Genomic DNA, 21,018 nt, shown 5'->3' with positions numbered 1-21,018 from the left:
TTCTTCTTTAACTATTAATCTGAATTACACATGACAGGTATGATTAGCTACTTATGGGAATCAACAATAACACTACATTTTTCGCTAAAGAGTCTAGTTACATTAAGAAATCAAATTCCAAAAACCTGGGAATAATCTCATAGAAGTAGAATAGCAATGTGATTGTGGTTTAGCAGCAATAATCATTTGACTATGCCTTAGAAAGGACTGCCAAGACTTTAAGACATGGACAGAAAAAGGAAGCTCCCAATCCAAAGATGTTTTGTTTATCCAGCACTGATTTAGCTGACAAATATTTTACTGGAGAGCTGTACTCTATTTTCAGTAGGGCAGATTAGTCAGGTTTTTCCATGATTTATAGAACATAATCTTGACATTATTTATCAATGTATGTTCTGATTCTAGGGTCATCAGGACACAGTCTGATGAAAAATATACTTTTCCAGGTCAAGGAAAAGTTGTCCTGAATATAATAATTGAGTAGACTGTTAACTCAAAAAGAATGTCTTCCACTGGAATTAATTAATTGACTTCCTGGCTTTACAACATTATGAATTTGGCTCTTAAGAATCAGTCAACCTGAGTCTAACTCCAAGTCAAATTTCCGGTCCTGGAGTAATGGGAACCAGTAACTAAGTTCTTAAAATACAGTCACCTGACTGCTTTCAGTGAGTCCACAATATCAAACCTACTATCATATCCATGTTTTGGTTTTTTTTTTTTTTTTGTATACTGAAATATGGCTGATGTAAAAATTAAAAACTTAAAAATATCAGAGCTATTGTGTCTTGCTCTCCTTTGGTGAAGATGGTCTACTTGGCAATCTACTCCTTGGCAATCTACCTCAAACAGGTATCCGTGTTTGTGCAAATGTACAAAAAAGGGAAATTCCAGCATTGTTGTCAATGTTCACGGGCACGAAAGTAGGACCTCAACTCCACCAATTCTTTGTAACATGTTCCACCCTTTCTCAATCTTTTGGCTTTTGGGCCATATTTATCAGTCTCTCATTTCTCATTCCTCCTTACCATGTGCTAGACCAGTGGCACCCAAACCTGTTTGCATTCAGGATTACAGATAATTACATTATTCTAGACTAAATCAGATTAAATGGCATTCGGGTGCCAAAATTAGTATGTTTAACGAGTATCTCTGGTGATACCTTTGCAAACACTCCCATACTGATCTTCAGTCTGACTATTGGAAACTTTGCTGTAGACTCTCGCATGAACACTGTGGCTTTGATTGCACTTGGTGCATACCCTTTCCAAATTTACAGAGAAGGCTAAGAACAGTTGGGGAATCAGACAGTCTTGAGTTTAAATCTTTATTCCAGGCTCACCAACTTGGGGTGAGTTACTTAACTTTTCTAAGCTTTGGATTCCTCTTCTGTAATTGTTATTATGGGACCGTTGACAGCTTAAAAACTTTTTAAGGCATGTATATCCCCTGCATGTTGTCTAGAACATAAAGTGCCCAATAAATGTTACATTTTGGTGCTCATGTTGATCCTGAGATTCCAAGTTTTATGCTAGAAGCCTAATGAAATACCTCTCCCTCGGCGCTCTTTAATCCCTGAGATGAAATCTGACATATGAAGATGATTTAATCATCATAGAGGAGCCCCAGAATTCACAAACTTGCCCAGGAAGCTACACTTATGCAGTAGTGGTCAGAATTTAAGTGTGCTTTTAAAACTTGAGTCAAGTTGAAGCCTAGAAGTCCTATTAGCATTATTCTTTTATACCTAGGTCCTGCTGCAATCATCACCATGATTTCTACTTCTCACTGGAACTCTTTGACTAGATTTTTTCCAGTAATATACTCATCAAATTCTATATTAAGTTTTCCTTACTTTCTTCTTGAAACTGTTTCTGTTGCAGTACCACTTGACATTCCTTGGTCTCTTATCATGATTGCTTACATTAGATGTATAAGCAGCCCTTTCCCTCTGTCCTCCTCAAATGTTCTTGTAAGAATGGAATTAATGTCAAGGAATTTGCTGTTGAGTATTCTTACTGTGGTAATGCATTTGGAATTTGTCAATAAAGGTCATAAACTGAGGGAATAATTGGGAGCCAAAGACCTGATTCATAATTAATTCATTGATACTATTTGATTCTTTTTTCTTTTCCTATGATGAGTGTAGAGTTATCCATTTTTTATTGGTAAAAGTATAATTTTTTTGTCTGTTTCAATAATTCTGATACTTTAGCTTTTCAAAGTCACCATTATTATTGTGTAATTGCATGTGTTCTTTAATTGATTTGACTCCTAAGATCATATGCTTCTTATTTATTCTTAATCATTCTAGTTAAACCACTTATAGTGGTAGCCAATAGTAACACCCTTAGTTCTAATAGCTGTTGATGGTGGACTAATACATGAGCTTTTCATATTTCCTGCATTAATAGCCAAATTATATTTATGGATGGGAAAACCTCTAGTGATAGAATTGCTATTGACTCTTAATTAAAATTTTCCCTCTTAATCTTGATTTCAAATATATATCTTTACTTTCTCAGGACAAAATCTGCAAAAATTAGATCTAGAGGCTGATGTTATAATTTTATAATAAGTTAAAAGGAATTTCCAAGACTCCAGTCAGAAATAAAATAAGTAAGGAGGTAGGTTTATCTTTAGGTATAAGAAGTCACTAGATCAAAGACTTTAGTTTGGGAGAGAACGGAAATGCCAGAGTTTAAAATATATATATATATATAGAATATGGAAGAGGAAGAAGTCACCTCTTTAATTACCAGGACAGAGTAGGAAATAAGACTGAAATTTTGGAACATTATTTGCATGTAAATTGCTTTTCTTCATCTAAACATGAATCCTAATTTGTCATGTTATAAACAGATAAGGTTACAACTTTCTCTAAAGCAAGTAGAGCAAAGTGGCTAACCTAATTATAGTATTAATTTTCAGACTTCCATAAAAAAAAAGCATTTTAGTTATTTTCCAATTTTCATTTCTGTTCTCTGATGGAATTTTTTTCTCTTCCTAGTTTCCCTCTGGAGTTCTCACATATAAGGGAAGTAATGAGAGAACACTCGTTAAAACTCACACACACACATACACACACAATGGAAATATGTTAGTTAAAGGTACATTCAGTACGAAAGAAGTAGAATAGTTTTTACATTCTTTTTTTCATTTACCAATGCCTTTTCATTTTTTTTTAAAGATTTTTTTTTAATTTATTTGACGGACAGAGATCACAAGTAGGCAGAGAGGCAGGCAGAGAGAGAAGGAGAAGCAAGCTCCCCGCTGAGTGGAGAGTCCTATGTGGGGCTTGATCCCAGGACCCTGAGACCATGACCTGAGCCAAAGGCAGAGGCTTAGCCCACTGAGCCACTCAGGTGCCCCTGCCTTTTCATTTTTAAGATGTATGTTCAAATACTTCTTGGTCATTGCTATGTATTAAGAGCTGAGTTACAACAAGGACCTAAGTCAACCAAAGTAAGTTAGTAGTAACAGGAATTTGTGCTGAATCAAAGCAGAATGCTAGCATTCCTATGGGAATCCAGCTGTTTAGTTCTAATTTTTATAATGATAAAATTCTCATCAGTAATTTTCATAGACCACTGCATTGGTCAGTCATATATAATGTTAACTACTGGATTAAAATATCTATTTTCCTGTCTTTATAGAAAGCATTATTCAGAACCTCAAATCAAGAGGGATAATCATGTAAAATAAAAGTAGTGAGGATAAAAGAAACAAATATGAAGAGAATAATTGGAATTTAGCATACCTTACAAGAAAAAATATATTTTTTAAAGAAGGGTTTTTCATTAAATCAGAGCATTAGAGCCATCAAATCTCTTGGTTCTCAGATTGTTTATACTTAAGAACTAGTTTGAACTCCATAGGTGTGTTAGCTGGAGCTTGCCACAATTACAATCCTTTCAAGATTTAATGTGGACTGTGGCTTACGATGAATGAGAAGCAGAAAATCTTGACCCCAAAGCTACCAATCCAAAGCATTCCTGATTAGTTGGGCTTAAAACTTTAAAACTTCCCCTTTTTTTTTAAATTATAGAAAAAAGTAATCTTCCTTTAAAATTTGGCATTTGAGAAGGCGCCTGGGTGGCTCAGTGGGTTAAAGCCTCTGCCTTCAGCTCAGGCATGATCTCAGGGTCTTGGGATCGAGTCCCGCATCGGGCTCTCTGCTCAGCAGGGAACCTGCTTCCCTCTCTCTCTCTCTCTGCCTGCCTCTCTGTCTATTGTGATCTCTCTCTGTCAAATAAATAAGTAAAATCTTTAAAAAAAAAATTGGCATTTGAGGGGTGCCTGGGTGGCTCAGTGGGTTAAAGCCTCTGCCTTCAGCTCAGGTCATGATCCCAGGGGCCTGGGATGGAGTCCCACATCGGGCTGTCTGCTCAGCGGGGAGCCTGCTTCCTCCTCTCTCTGTGTCTGTCTGCCTTGCTGCCTATTTGTCTGTCAAATAAATAAATAAAATCTTTAAAAAAATTGGCATTTGATACTAAATATTATAGATAGAAATAGAACATACCTAAAACACAATAAATACCACATTTATGTAATTGTTACAAAACAACTTCATGATAGTAAATGTTTTTTTTAAAAAGGAAAGCAACTATGTGACAAGATGAAAGTTATTTTATTGTCAAAAGGACTGTAAATCTATTATTGATTAGCATTTAGAACATAGATTTTTATAAAGGTATATGTGAAATCTTTGCTTTCCTTTCAAAAGAGTAATTTTTTTCTCTTTCAGTCAACATTTTGCTCAAGTTAAACAATGTGTTGAAGACATCAGAAAAATGTGGAGACAAGATTCTTAGTTACTTCCATTTTGTTTATGCGGTCTGTGTGTGTGTGTGTGTGTGTGTACAGCAGCCTGGATAATATCAACTTACAGGGCAGTAAAATGTACTGTTTGGGGTGATATTTTCCATTGCATGTGAAAACATCACCCAGAAAAATATCTCTACCAGAAAAATAATGCACTTGCATTGTGATGGACATGAATCATTTGCACTGCTACCAAGTCTTTTACAGTTTAACTTCTGTCTCTAGGTAGTCCTAAAATTGCCTTGTCAATGGAAAAGCAATCAAAGAATATTTTATACAACTAGATAATTCCTCGAGGGAATTCCTAGACAACACTTCACTGAAACATTTCACTGAAAAGACACCCATTCATCTTTTGCCCCTTTCCTAGTTTTGAACAGTTTCTTTTTTCTTCTCCTAACCACACCATTCAGACAATGGCATATTCTGTTTGCCGTCAACTAACTTTTATCATCTGTTTTAGTGTGTTATCTGGGATCTTTCTGCACATTATGACTCTTATAAAATTGATTCAAATTCCCAAAGTGTTCTGTGAATTTCCATAGAGCTCTTTACCTATTCAAGGTTACTTATGGCTTTCAACTCTTGTTTCCACTGCATTCTTTCAGTGTATCAGTTACCTCACAGTCTTGAAGTTACTTCAATTCTGAAGAGTTGTCCTCCATGGAAAACTGTCCCTTCAGTTAAATAAAGCATCTTACTTGGTTTCTGCGACTTTCTCTACTATTTCTGAATCGCAATAATTTCAATTTAGATATCTAGGAATCTTTCAGGTGATTTGGGCAAGAATTCCTAAATTTTATCTATCTATATACCTTAGATCTTTTTTTTTTCCTTTGTAAACTCTTTTTTTTTAATTAAATTTATTTATTTTCAGCATAACAGTATTCATTATTCTTGCACCACACCCAGTGCTCCATGCAATCTGTGCCCTCTATAATACCCACCACCTGGTACCCCAACCTCTGAAAGTTAATAATATAGCTCTAAATAGAGATAATGCGGGTCTTACCAACAGGACTGCCTTGGAAGATTCACTGCTTGGTTTGGTCTAGGCAATTGGCAATTGATTCTTTTGGAAACCATACTCAATTCTATATTGAACTACAAAGATCTTTGGAAAAATGAATGAATGACTCAGCTGACTCAGATTGGCAGTAACCAATTTAATGCCATCATAAGTAATAATACTCCTGAAATTATAGCATTTATGTGCTGGTCATATTTTTATAATATACAGTAAAATAATAATTAAAATGATAATATTATCATACTCAACATAAAATTTTCTATGAACCATCTGTAGGATATAATTGATCAGTGGGATACACAGGCTGAAAAGATAAAGGCCAAACTTCAGATTCCAAAACATGCCAGATCCTTTATAATCTCATCTTGGCCAGTTTCTATCTTCAGATTTTCCTTATTATATACACATTTTTCCTGATTTTCTTTATATTGTTTCTTTGTTTTCTTTTCTTTTTTTTCTAAGCCTTTTCCTTCAACTTCTTCATTTAGGAAACTCTCATGCCATTTTGTACATACTTTTTTCTGGAACATTATTATATTATATTTTATATACATGATTGTTCATATTCATTACTTCTTTTTTTTTTAAAGATTTTATTTATTTATTTGACAGACAGAAATCACAAGTAGGCAGAGAGGCAGGCAGAGACAGAGAGAGGGGGAAACAGGCTCCCCGCTGAGCAGGGAGCCCGAAGCAGGGCTCCATCCCAGGACCCTGGGATCATGACCTGAGCCGAAGGCAGAGGCTTTAATCCACTGAGCCACCCAGGCGCCCCTATTTATTACTTCTTATTGACTGTGCTTCTTGGAGACTATCTGGCCCCTGACTTTACTGAAGTGAAGCCTTCAGGCATTACTGTTTACTATATATAATGCTTGTAAACATCAGTGATTTTTGAATTTTTATATTTACTCAATTCAACACAAGAAAATCCTTCTGATTCTATTGCTTGACAATAGAATCATGACATACTCATCAGAGAGAATTTGGAAAAGTATTAGAAATTCCTTTCTGCAAAGCTGGTTTAGAATCTGGGATTGCTTTAAAGTTGAGTAATTATTTGCTTTTGCAAGCCCAGCTTGTGAATTCATTTGCCATACAAGTTTTTAAAGACTTAGGACATCCAGTCTCTTTGGTCTTTTCAGTTATGTGGAAAAGTAACCACAGTCAAGGATCTCGTCTTGTTACAGTTAGTAAGACTGGAGAATCTCTTCTTTATTTCCAGTCTCTGTGCTTGGCCCTTCATTATTTCAGCAGTTAAACGGCAACAACTTAGCTTTAGTTAGTTAAAAGCCTCGCTTTCACTGAGAACCAAGTCTTAACGTGAGACAATGAAGAAATGTCACCCTGAAGCTTTATCTTCATCTGTTTAAGCAACAGAGGCCACTGCATCGTCCAGTCTTCCAAAGTCCCTGCTTACTGGACTCTTGTCAACATCTTCTTGCAGTTAGTAGTCAGAAAGCAGCTGGTCCATCTCTGCTTGCAGACTGTGTGGGTCTTGCTGAGTTTCATCCCATTCCTCAGGATCTTGCAAAAGGCAACAGCAAGTGGCCAATATACAAAAATCCCCTGAAATTTTCCAGTAACGTTCCTTAGATCTAGAGATGCAGGAAATGCACGAGCAGGTTTTCAAATGACAGTGAATGACTGTTCTAGCAAATGGTCCGCCGTGGCTGTGGTCAGGTTCGTCCGGTCTCCTGCCTGCACTGCTGTTTCTCACCGTGTATGGTCCAGTTCTGACTCATGATTTGTATCTTAGGTTTTGTTACCATCCTATTCCACTTCTAGGTACTGACTTCTTTTCTTTCTTTCTTTCTTTCTTTCTTTCTTTCTTTCTTTCTTTCTTTCTTTCTTTCTTTCTTTCTTTCTTCTTTCTTTTTTTTAGAGATTTTATTTATTTATTTGACACACAGAGATCACAAGTAAGCAGCGACGCAGGCAAAGAGAGAGGGGGGTGAGCAGGCTCCCCGCTGAGCAGAGAGCCCGATGCAGGACTCAAATCCAGGACCCCAAAACCACGACCTGAGTGGAAGGTAGAGGCCCAATCCACTGAGCCACTAGGTACTGATTTCTTTTTTAGGTAGGCACCCTAGGTACTGATTTCTTTATTAGGTAGGGTATAACTACTAGGTACAGAGGTTCAAGTGAGGGAAGAGTGTTTTTGCTCCCTTGTTAAAAATAGGGCGATAGGTACCACAAAATCGTTGAAGTAACCAAATTCTATCTGCCATCTCATTATTTTTAGGTGCCTATGGAATCCAAGGGGTCCAACGGTGGGCAATTCAAAGTGCTAAGGTTCTCTTTCTAGACAATGATAGGATTAACACGAGCTATACCTGCATGTTATTATTATTACCTGTTATATTAATCACGTCATTCCACTGGTTTGAAGATCTAGTTTTTCTCGACTGGTCTTTGCTTTCTTTAGAAAGTGCTAACTTCAGATTAGTCAGGTTATCCAAAGAATACTCTGAAGGGGATCCCAGGTGGTAGGGTCTGTGCAGAATTTGTTATTGCTTATAATGTCAAAGGCTCCCAAGGAGGATGACGGCATCAGTAAAAGGAAAAGCTAAAATCAGGAGGAAAACAGTAGAAAGGGAAAAAAACAAAACAAAACAAAAACAAAACCCAGCAACAATAAAAACAATAAAATAATAATAACAATAACAAAAGCAATAAAAATAAAAGCACTAAAAAGGAAATGAGTAAAAATCTCATACAAGTATTTGTTTGTTTCTCTATGTGGTAACCCCATTTGGGTAGATTATATGGATAGAAATATTTATTTAAATAAAAAGTGGGGGAAAATAATAGTAATGATGCCATGATAATACATTGTATTTGTACAGCATTTTAGAATTTCCATCTTGCCTAAGAAAAGAAAACCTAATCTTTGACAGAATGGCATGGAAAGAAGAAGAATAATAGAGACAGTTTCTGAAAAAGAATTGTCTTCCAGAGAAGCAAATGCTTTCTTACAGGAACCACATGCTAACTCAGCAGTTTTTCACAGCCAATGAGATGACGATATTCCAGCCTTCGAGGGAAGGAAAATAGATGAGACCCTTTACTGATCTTGATCAGGGGGATTGCAGTGTTGTTGAATAAACAACACAATAAAAGTTCCTTCTTAAATATATAGGCCAAACTTAACTGATCTACGTTTATGCATGTAACTGTTCTGTGAACTTCTTTGGAGGAGATATGTCTCTCTTAATACAAGCAAAGATAGAGCTAGTGCCCTTTATAATTATGCTGATATAAGGATAGACCCAGTAAGCCTGAGAGAAAAAAATCCATCTAGAATCAAATGTTTACATGCAGTGTGGATGATGTAGAATTTGATTAAAAATTTAAATGAGCATTTTATTTTTAATAATTAAAATGTAATTCAGAAGGAAATTTTATATAACCCCCATATTTCATTGAAATTGTAACTTTCCCACCTCTGCATTTTAAAGGACTGCATTATTAAACGTTATCCATATCTTGATCACCTTAAGTATCAAGTGAATTATTTAGAGAAGTAACCTGAGATATTCAGTGATTCATGTATTTCCCCTTTGTATGACTTCATTTCTTTTTTCTATGGAATGGAAATAACATATATTTTGGTGCAAGACACTGTCATAGACAGAAACAAATTGATATATGTTTCAAATCACCTTATTAAAAAAAATGTCCTTTTTTAGAGTAGTTTGTGATTTGCAGAAAAATTGAGAATGTAGTATAAAGGGTTCTCACATGCAACCTCACCAAGTTTCTCTTATAATCAACATCTTGCATTAGTATGGCACATGGTTATTACTGATGAATCAATAAAAATGCCATGTTGTTAATCAGAGTTCATAGCTTATTCACATGTCCTCAGTTTTTGCCAGTTATCTTTCTTCATTCCAGGATTTCATTGAGGATACCACATTATATTTAGTCATTATGTCTCTTTTGGCTTTGCTTTGCTGTGAGGATTTCCCATACTTTTCCTTGTTTGTGATGTCTTTGAACATTTCTGAGGTTTGGTCAGGAATATTGCAGAGTGCCCTTCTCTTGGAATTTGTCTGATAGTTTCCTCATGATTGGACGAGGGTTATGGGTTTGGGGGAGGAAGATCATAGAAGTAAAGTTTCGTTTTCCTCATATATCCAGTGTATGTACCATCAACATGATTTATGATTGTTGGTGTTGACCTTGATGACATGAAAGTGTGTTTGTCAAGTTTGATCATTGTAAATCTTTTGTTTCCCCCGTCCATGCTATAATCTTTCCAAGAAAGTTTCTATACACACCCAACACTTACTGAGTGTGGAGTTAAACCCCTTGTTCTTAGGACAGAATAGCTACATGCATTATTTGGAATTTTTCTTCATGGAAGATTTGTCTCTTCTCCCTTATTTATTGATTTATTTCATCCTTTGTTTTATATCAGTATGAGCCCATAAATGTTTATTTTATACTATGGGTTATAGTATAGCATTACTTGATTTACTTTGTTGCTCAGATCAGTCTGACTTGGGTCACTGGAAGCTATTATAGTTGACTTCTGTGCCCTTTTGACATAGACCCAAAACACGTGTTTGGTAATTTTTTTTTTCTCCATTTTCTTACTGTCTGGCATTATAAAGTGCTCTGGGTTCATCTTGTGTATTTCCTGCCTCAGGCCTAGAATCAATGGTTTTTCTAACAACCTCTGGTTGTTTTTATTTGAGAATGACATTAGAAACGGCAAGTGCTAGAGCTGGAGTTCTTGTTTCTTCTGGAACAAGAAGAAACTGTTCTAGAAGAAACTAGAGAAATAACCTGAGACTTTCAGTGTATCATGTCCCCTTTGTATGACTTAATTTCTTTTTTCTATGGAACAGAAATAACATATTTAAAAAAATTTTTTTATTTTTTAAAAAAATATTTTTAAACATTTTATTTATTTATTTGAGAGAAAGAGAATGAGAGAGAGAGAGAGAGAGCCTGAGAAGTGGGAGGGTCAGAGGGAGAGGCAGACACCCTGCTGAACAGGGAGCCCAATGTCGGACTGGATCCCCGGACTCCAAGATCATGACCTGAGCCGAAGGTAGTCGCTTAACCAACTGAGGCACCCCGGTGTCCCCAAAATAACATATTTTGATGCAAGACATTGTTAAAGACAGAAACAAATTGGTATACGTTTCAAATCACTTCATTTTTAAAAAATGTCCTTTTAGAGTAGTTTGTGATTTGCAGAAAAAGCAAAACAAGGCTGCTGGAGCCTTGTTTCTTCTAGCCCCATTATACAATTGTATAAGTATTACTATATCTTAACCATTTTTATATTCAACTAAACATGGATTCATACTGATATATCCATCTCATCAGTACTATATGGGTCATTAAAGCCCTCGCTCCTTACTTACCTGTGAAGTTCCACCCCAACAATGAGCAACTTGGCTTCTACCATCTGCCATCTGTTTACTTAATTTTTGTGGGTCAATATAGGTGTATAGCAGCATTAAAATTGTGAATGCCTAAAATTGAGACTCCCCCATAGGGAAGAGCTTTGTCCGCTAGATTACAGCTCTCACGTGCAGTTCCTTTTGCCTTTAGTTGCATAGAACCCATTCATTTCCAAAGTTACTTATGTCAGCACATTTTCTCCCATCTTCTTCAGTGAATGTTTTGGATATTGATATGTACTTATTCCCTTGTCACAGTCTGCATTCCTTCCTGAATCCCCTGACCTCCTAAATTATTATTTTTAAAAATTTTGTGGACGTTAGAATTTTTTGTGTGTGCTGTAAATTTTTATGGGTTTTGACAAATGCATACTGTCATGTATCTTTAATTACAATGTCATATACAGAACGATTTCATGGCACTAAAAATCTCCATGTGCTTTACCTGCTCATACCTCCTCCTTGACCATCAGCTCTAGGAAATCACTGATCTTTTTACTGTCTCTGTAATTTTGCATTTTCCAGAATATCATATAATTGGAATCATACTGTAAATAGCCTTTTTACTTTGCAATATGCATTTCAGGTTCCTCCTTATCTTTCCATGACTCCATAACTAGTATTTTTTAAATTTTCGAATAATATTCCATTCTTTGAATGTACCACAGTTTGTTCACTTTCTGAAGGATATGTTACTTTCTTCCATTTTCTGGTGATTATGAACAAAGCTGCTGTAAGTATTTGTGGGCAGGCTCTAATGTGAACATCAGTTTTCAGATTAGTTGGGTGAATACCAAAGAATGTGAATAGTTTTTTTTAGTTAAGAAACTGCAAGTTAGGGGTGCCTGGCTGGTTCAGTCAGAAGAGCATGTGATTCTTGACTATGGGGTCATGAGTTTGAGCCCCATGTTGGGTGTAGAGATTACTTAAATAAATAAAACTTAAAAAAAAATCCTGCAAAATATCTTCCAAAGCAGATGTTTCATTTTTGCATTCCCACCAGCAAATAAGAGGAGTTCTTGCTGCTATGCATCCTTGCCAACATTTGGTATTGTCAGGTTTTATATATGTGGTGGTATCACATTGTTTTAATTGAAATTCCCTGCTGACAGATAATGTTAAACATTTTTTCATGTATAAGTGTGATGGTTCATTTTATGTGTCAGTTTAGGTAGGCCATAATATGCAGATATTTCTTCAAATACTATTCTAGATGTGTCTGTGAAGTTTTCTTTTTTTTGAATAAGATTAACATTTAAATCAGTACATTTTGAGTAAAACAGATTGTCCTCCATAATGTGAATGGACTTCATCCAAACAGTTGAAGGCCTTAAGAATAAGACTGACCTCCCCCAAGAAAAAAGGAATTCTATCAGCAGAAAGCTTTCCAAGTGAAATTGTGGTTCTACATTGGGTCTCTGGTCAGATGGCTTACCACACCCTGCGGATTTTGAACTTGTCAATCTCCACAGTGGTGTGAGTCAATGACTTAAAATCTTTCTCTTTCTGCACACACACGTACACACACACACACACACACACACAAACACACACACATGCTCCATTGGTTCTATTTCTTTGGAGAACCCTGACTCATACAATAACTAACTGTCCTAGTGTTGAACATGAAAACAATTGAATGATTTATTGGTAAATCAGGTAAATATGAGTAACAGTGACACTTGAGATCCTCATTGTACTATAGTTTTTTTCAGGGCTAATAGCTCTTGTGTTTTCTGTTTCTCAGTCTTAAGTAGCTCCCATTCATGCTCAGTTTAGCTTCACCTCAAATGTAGATTAGGAAAAATGATAGCAACATTATACTATGTGGGGCTAGGAACATAGGTAGGCTATGCCTAATTATATTTCCAGACTTTTATCATAGTTCCAGAGAAAGAATATTTTTGCTGGTTTACAATTTATGGGAGTTGTAGTTTTCTTTAGTAACTGCAGAAGTAATTACTATGAGATTCAGGAGCATATTTTTTAAGGAGAAATATTTTCTTTGTGACATTACCTTATACTTCCCCTTACTGAAAAATACCCAATTCTATTTGACTCTAGTGCAGAAGGGTGATTTAAAGTGAGGTAAACCCAGGGGTGCCTCTTGGATCCTTCCCTTATGGTGCAGCCTTGGATAAATTTCTGCGCATCTGGATACTTGGGTTTCTTCTCTTGTTTACATGATGCGATGGTTAATTTTATGTGTCAACTTGATGAGGCCATGGGTAATGCAGATATTTGGTCAAATGTTACTGAATATGTCTGTGAGAGTGTTTCTGGATAAGATTAACATCTGAATTAGTAGCCTAAGTAAAGGTTGTTCCCCCTAATGTCCCCCCCCCCCCGGACCTCATCTCATCAGTTCAAGTCCTGAATAGAACAAAAAGGTGGAGTAAGAGGGAACTCTCCTGCCTGATTGTCTTTGAACTGGGACATTGGTTTTATTCTGCCTTTGGACTCAAACTGAAACACTGGCTCTTCTTGGGTCTCGAGCCTGCTAGCATTCAGACTGGAACCACACCATTGGCTCTCCTGGGGCTCTAGATTGCCAACTGCAAGACATATTGGATCAAAGTTCATATTATGCACACATATATATCATATTGAATATATATATACACACAAACAAATATACATATATACATGTAAATAGATACATACACACTTGTCAGAGATATATATATACATACCCACATGCACACACACACACACACACACACATATCTTATTGACTCTATTTCCCTGGAAAACCTTGATCAATAGTTTCTTTGTTTTCAAATACTAAAGACACTGTGGTAAGAAATACATTCCCCTGACATATGTGTACACACATACATCTAAGATAAAGTTTGCCTTTTCTACAAAACTATTTTCATATCAAGCATCATTTTATTAATGTCTGTTAGAGCATAAGAAAGATTATGAAGCCAACTTTCTACAAATTAGAAAATATTTAATTTAACATGATAAGTATATCTGGCTGTGCATAATACACAAAGATAAAGTTATGCACACTGTTTATGCCTGGTTGAGTTTTTTCCTTCCATTCCTCCATCTTCGTCAAGGATGAAAATTCTAGTCCAATTAAGTTGTGAATAATAACAATTTCCTCTCTCTGGTTCACAATATAAAGAATGAATTAATCTTGATCCAAACTTACGATAAATAAAATATCTGACAATTACCTTTCAATGTAAATGAAGAACCAAGTTGTAATAATTGTTATGAAGAACAGTAATGAGTGCATTATAATAATTTACTCCTCTTAGGTGTGAAATTTAATTAATTATTTATGCAGTGTTTTGAATAGCAAATGGATTTTTCTTCTAAAAGTTGTTCTATTTTCTTCAATCAAGTAATGATTAAAAGTTTGAGACTGAGAAATTAGATGTAAATATACTTCCAATTTTATTTCATTTATTTCCTTCAGTTTAAATGCCCTCTTCAATGTGATACAACATATTTTGGGAACATGTGGAAGATAGGGTGATGACTTTGAGTCCTGTTTGCCATACTAATAATACTTTTGGAAGCCTTCACATATGTTGACAGTATTGTTAATTTATCCCCCAAAAGTGTAGCCCATAAAGAATGCTTAAAATGCCAGTTAAATATACCACTTTTATTACCAAAATACCACATAGAAAATAACTGCCAACTGCACTTGCTTTACATTTAGAAAAATATGAAATTCACTTTTGAGCTCCCAATCTGTCAAGACTTGTGAGATGTCTGAGATTTTGCCCTTTTCCTGGTAAAATACATGAGACTCCTGGGACAGAGATGAAGAACTTATTATTCATGGCGAATGATGTAGCATGAGATTAATATTTCTCTTGCTTCCTAAATCCCATGTGGGTGACATGGAAGTAGCTGTGGTAAAGGCTGCACACAAAGTCAATGTGTGTCACAGTTGAGAAACTCAATTTAAGAAAACCCTAATCTTTTGAAAGGCTTCAAGTAAATATGTCCAAAATCTCGCTCAAAGAAAGACGTTATCTTTATTATTATACAGATGTCCCTTGTGTCAAAGGAGATACTTTCTTCAACACCCCAACATTTCTTGCTATATAGACATCTTTGAGAAGATATTTTGGAGCAAAACTATCAGTGTTTCTGTTTGCAAGACATGTAGAAATGCAAGAAACACATGGCAAATCATCTCCCAACACAGTCTCTACTAAACTTTTCCTGGGACAACAAATATATTTCAGGATGATATAAGAAGTTTAATTAATTTTTGACAAAAATATTAGATATCATGATATCACTAAGATGTATAGTTTTGAATTTTTCAGCTGGTATAACATTTAAAAAAATCACACATTTTATTTCCATACATACTGTAGGAATAATTTTTGGGGAAGTCATGTGAGCTCTTAATTTTCTTTTATGTCCCAAATTATGAACTAAATAAAGTAAAAATGCCTTTCAGATTAGCAGTCATAGGAATGAGGGAATTATATAGATAAATTAATTCTTTTCTCTTGAAAATATTGCAGGGACATATTGACAAGTCAATTTGTTATATTTTCCAATATTTTTTCACTTTCAAAGTTTTAAATCTATCATTTGCTGGGACATCATTAAAATTAATATATTGAAATCTGTTATTTTTCTTGAGATTTGTACATGTAATAAAATTATTTTCTAAATTTGTCATCAATTATTTTTAAAGCATAAAGTTCAAATAAAATATGGGTTTGTTGAGGTACAGAGGTAATTTGTTTCAAACATTGTCACTACTTAGTCTTTAAGTTCCAGCATTAGATCTTAAACATTTCTTTTTTTTTTTTTTTTAAAGATTTTATTTATTTATTTGAAAGACGGAGATCACAAGTAGGCAGAGAGGCAGGCAGAGAGAGAGAGGGAAGCAGGCTTCCTGCGGAGCAGGGAGCCCGATGCGGGGCTCGATCCCAGGACCCTGAGATCATGACCCAAGCCAAAGGCAGCAGCCCAAACCACTGAGCCACCCAGGCGCCCCTATCTTAAACATTTCTTATAATTTCTTATAATTTTCACATTATCACTTTTTAACATGATAAAGCAATCTTTTTACAGATAATTTGTTTTAATTTAATTGAGATATTACTGTCACCATCAACTAAGAGACTGTCATACTACCAATAACCTTTCAAAAAATGCACAGAAAGTTCGTAACAAAAACCTCTTTGGAATATATGATTTTACCACCAGGAGGGAAAAATTGCTTCTCCTTGTTCACAAACCACTGTAAATTATGGTAATACAAAATTAAATTGTAAAATATTAATATGCCAGTTATAATAACAGACAAAATCAGACACCACAAAATCAAGAAATAAAATTAAGTCCTCATTTTCTAGCCCACGCATGGGTGTTTCCAGTGGGTGCGTTCTGCCCGTGTCCCTTCCCCACTGTAACAATCTGGTGCGGTGCTTTTTGGAGATGTGTCTAGTTCTTCCTTGGGACTCAGGATATGTGCTTTAATATATTCTCTACTGTGTTGTTTATATTCTCATTCTGCTCTCTTCCCTTCTATCTCCATTCCATTTTAGTTCAACCCCTTCATTTAAAAAATAGTGGTCCCAACTCCATTCATTTCATCATCCATTCACTGTTTTTGATCTGAGGTTACAAAAAAATAACACATTCTGTATGATAAAACAGTAAACTTTGTTCCTAAATCTAGGAGTCATGTAATTACTTCTAATAGAGATGTGGTCTTGGTATTAAAATTATAACACAGAGAAATATGACACAACTAACAAAAATGGCTATAATATTTGTTTTAAGAAAATTACTTTTATTTGACCTCAAGATGTGTGTTTTCTTTCATAACACATTCTTTGATCCACAAATCTACCAGTTTTTGAAATTTGAAAGAGGGAAGACAAAGACTATTATATTGTTCTTGCCAATTCTGATAGGGATTGGACAAATTGTATCACAATATTTTTTTGTTTCTAGATAATAAGTTTTCCTGTTCATGTAAGTATCCTGTTCATGTAGTACCTCCCTCTGCATATATGCAATGTCCTTAAAAAGATGTCATAGGGATTAAATGAAAAACTCTTGTTCTGGAATGCCTGAGTGGCTCAGCCCGTTAAGTGTCTGCCTTTAGCTCAGGTCAAGATCTCAAAGTCCTGGAATAGAGCCCCACTTTGGGCTCCTTGTTCAGTGGGGAGCCTGCTTCTTTCTCTCCCTTTACTGTCCCCCCTCCCTTCATGCTTTCTGACTCTGCGCTCTCTCACTCAAATAAATAAATAAAATCTTAAAAAAAATAAAAAGAACAACTCTTGTTCTGTGTTCTGAAAAACAGTTCTAGAAAATAATTGTTGGAAATGGATGAGAAAGATCATTTTGCTACTTGACCTATCAAGTATATTTGCTAAAATTTCTCTGAAGATTTATTTATAAGATAATAAGATGAATGCCAAGTGGCGAGATAGGAGCTCTTTGTCCATGCATTGAGGATATGGAATCAAACAAATTGGTTTGTTTCAGTTAGCACATTTTATTAGTCTGTGTGAAAAATGTATAGGCTGTATAACTAAAAAGAGAGAGTAGAAGAGAACTAATAATCTGTCAAACAACCAGTGATAATACATTTATGAAAATTAATGTAATATAATATATAATATAATAATAGAATATTAAATATTCTTTCTTTAAAGTTAAAAAAGAAATCCCACCATTTTGCCTTGTGGTTTTTGCAGAGAGTAGTTATTTTCTTTTCTCTGATTCTTAAAGATAATTAGCTCATGTAAGGAAAGAAGCTGTAAGTACAGCTAAAGGTAGAAGAATGGTTTTATTTTTATATTTTCATTCATTTATTCTTTCTTTCTTTTCCTGATGACTTGTGGTCAAGGTGGTACTACTGTATCTGAAGTGCTTTTGCTTGTTTGTTTTTTGTTTTCTCTTTTAACTTTGGGAGCAAGGCTTGTTGAAATGAATTTTCTACAAAGTATAGTTTCCATGGCAACTGTAACTGTCTTTGATTTTCACGTGTACCATTTAGAATTAGTTGACAATAATAATTATAGACTACTTTAAGATAAAACATTGGCTGTACAGCAAAGACATGGATAAAGACATGGTTTCAGGAAAATTGTCCTGGTTTGCAGAAACTGAAATTACTTTTAAAGGAGGATTGGGTTTTCTTACTTAGATAGATGATTGAAATTCTATCTACATACCCATTGTGAAGTATCGAGGTGATTATTGTTACATGTCCAAATACACCCATAATTTCAAAATCTCACTTATTACCCTAAATTTTTATTTCTCTCTCTCCCTCTGCCTTTCTGTGTGTGTGTGTGTGTGTGTATGTGTGTGTGCGTGCACATGCACCAAACTTGTCAAAACTTCTTTTGTTCAATTATTATTTCTTTGGAAATAACTTGTGTACTGAACAATAGAATAATGTAGAAAAACCATATATCACCATTATTTTCTCTTAATTAACCCCTTAAACTATAGACCTTCTACAGAAGGCATAGTAAGTGGCATATAATTAGAAGAAATGTCATTCAACTTAGAACGTGAAAAGGAAATCCAAAAGTTAACCCATTTTCCCTGTTACTTCACATTTAGTTGCTTCATGTTGTTGAAAGCGAAATGTGTTTATCTACATCAATGGTTTTGCATAAGTATTTGCATAAGTTAATATATAAACATGAAAGTATGATACTATTAAAATAGTATCATTCTGAGTGTGATGGTCAGAAACGAATAAAACAGGATTTAAATAATTTTGAAAATTTCCCCTGAAATATCACTTTATTAGTGCTTTTTCTTTGTTCAAGAATAAAAGTAAGTAGCACAGCAATAAAAATTCTGTGCAGCATAACTAGCTATAGTGCACATCCATACACATAATGATAAAAGTGTTTTGTCGGATATAAAATATTCCTCTGAGGTAGAGAAAAGCACAAGCAGATGAGATTTCTCTTTATAACTCTTAGGATGCGAGGGTCCAGTGGGGAAATAATGTGCTGTGATGGGGTGCTGTGGATAGTGGAGGAGGTGGAGGATGCCGACTAGCTGCTATTCTGAGACCAGCTGCAGCAGTGAAGGCTCTGGTCACCCACCAACTCCTTTTTCTAAAATTTCCCTCAGAAGAAGAGTTGCCTGGGATTCATGGAGGGGCTGCTTCTGAACATGCATGGAGAAGTCGACCTGGGCAGTTGCAGGGCTTGACCTTGGTTGCCATAAAAACCCATGGCTTGGGTCTCCTGAATGGAACACAGTTGACTGACAGCCTGAGCTGTTGCCTTCTGACTGTTGGGCCCTTTCTAAAAGATATGGGCTACTTTTGCTCACGACTTTCCATGGTTGGTTCACATTTTCTCAGAACTGGGCTATTATCAGAGACTTTTTTTTTTTTTTTTTTTTTTTTTTTTTAACCCAAGCCGCCTCACTACCTCCTCTTCACAGGTGTCAGATTTGCATCATGGTCTGAAAGTTCTTTCCAACTTCTCTAGACTCCTGTGTATCCTTCACAGGCCTTACCCCACCCCTGAGTAAATGTCTTGATGTCATCAGTATTACAATAATCACCTGTTTTGGCATCTGCTTCTCAGAGGACTTGAATTAACAGAGTTTGGAGAAAATATAAATAATTTGGAGAAAAATAAATAAGAAAATATAAATAATCAGGAGATATGTATTGAACATTCAGGTGTAGATATTGGACAGGCAGTAACGTACACAAATCTGAAGATGCAGGAATTGAGACGAGAGGGTTAGTCCGGAGGTAGAAATTTGGGAGTTGACTATCAGTGATATTTAAGCCATGAAACAAGAAAAGCAATGTAAATAGAGAGGAGAAGAGGTCTGGGGATTAAGTGCTGATGGAACACCTCAACCAGAAAAGATGAGTGAGCAAGAGGTTGGCGGAAATCAAGAGAATGCAACAGAGAGGAAGTCAAGTGAAGAAGGTTCTTCAAGGAAGTCGATACTCTTGTAAAATGCTGCTGATGGATCAAGCAACATGAATTCTCAGAATGAATGATTGAATTTAGCAATGCTGGGGAATTGCTGACCATGAGAACAGTTTTAGAATATGTAGAGGAGGGAGGCTGATTTGAGTGGATCTTCAAGAAAGAATGAGGAAAAATTAGTGGATATAGAAATGGAGCGTCAAAGTTCTGTAAAGGAGTTTTGCCATAAAAGAGATCTGGGAGAGGAGTGTTTCTTAGAGGGTGACTTAGATTCTAGGAGTTATTAAAAATTCATTTGCTTGCTTTTGTTTTTGTTTTTAAGATGGGAAAAATTCATCATGCTTATATGTTGATAGAAATGATCCCGTAGCAAGGGGGAAAATTGATGGTGTAGTAGGAAGAGGGGCTAGGATCTCTGAAGCCATGTCCTAAAACTGCAGAGGAGGGAGAAGATGGACAGTTCAAGTCACATGATAGGAGGAAAGGCAGAATGAACAGGCACAGGTGGAGGTAGGTGGATAAATGTGGGTGTCGGCCCTTGTGGAAAATTCGATTCTATTTTCTGAGTGAAAGTGCAATGAAAAGGAGGTGTTGGAGGTCTATATTTATCTAGAGAGTGAATACATTCAGGAATTGCAGTGTGATTGCTTAGCAGCATTAAGGACCCATTTGGGGTTGTAGGCAAGAATGTAAAAATGAAAGCAGTCTGCATACGTTGGTTTTTTTTCTGTTCTCGTGATCAGCTCTGTGGGGGAGGCCCACGGAGGCACGAGATCGGATCTAATTAGGGTTTGAGTCTTACTGATTCCACACT

Source organism: Mustela nivalis (assembly GCF_964662115.1).
Source record: "Mustela nivalis genome assembly, chromosome: 2".
In the NCBI taxonomy this organism is placed as follows: domain Eukaryota; kingdom Metazoa; phylum Chordata; class Mammalia; order Carnivora; family Mustelidae; genus Mustela; species Mustela nivalis.
The sequence above is the reverse complement of the archived record's forward strand: the minus strand, read 5'-3'. Positions refer to the sequence as shown.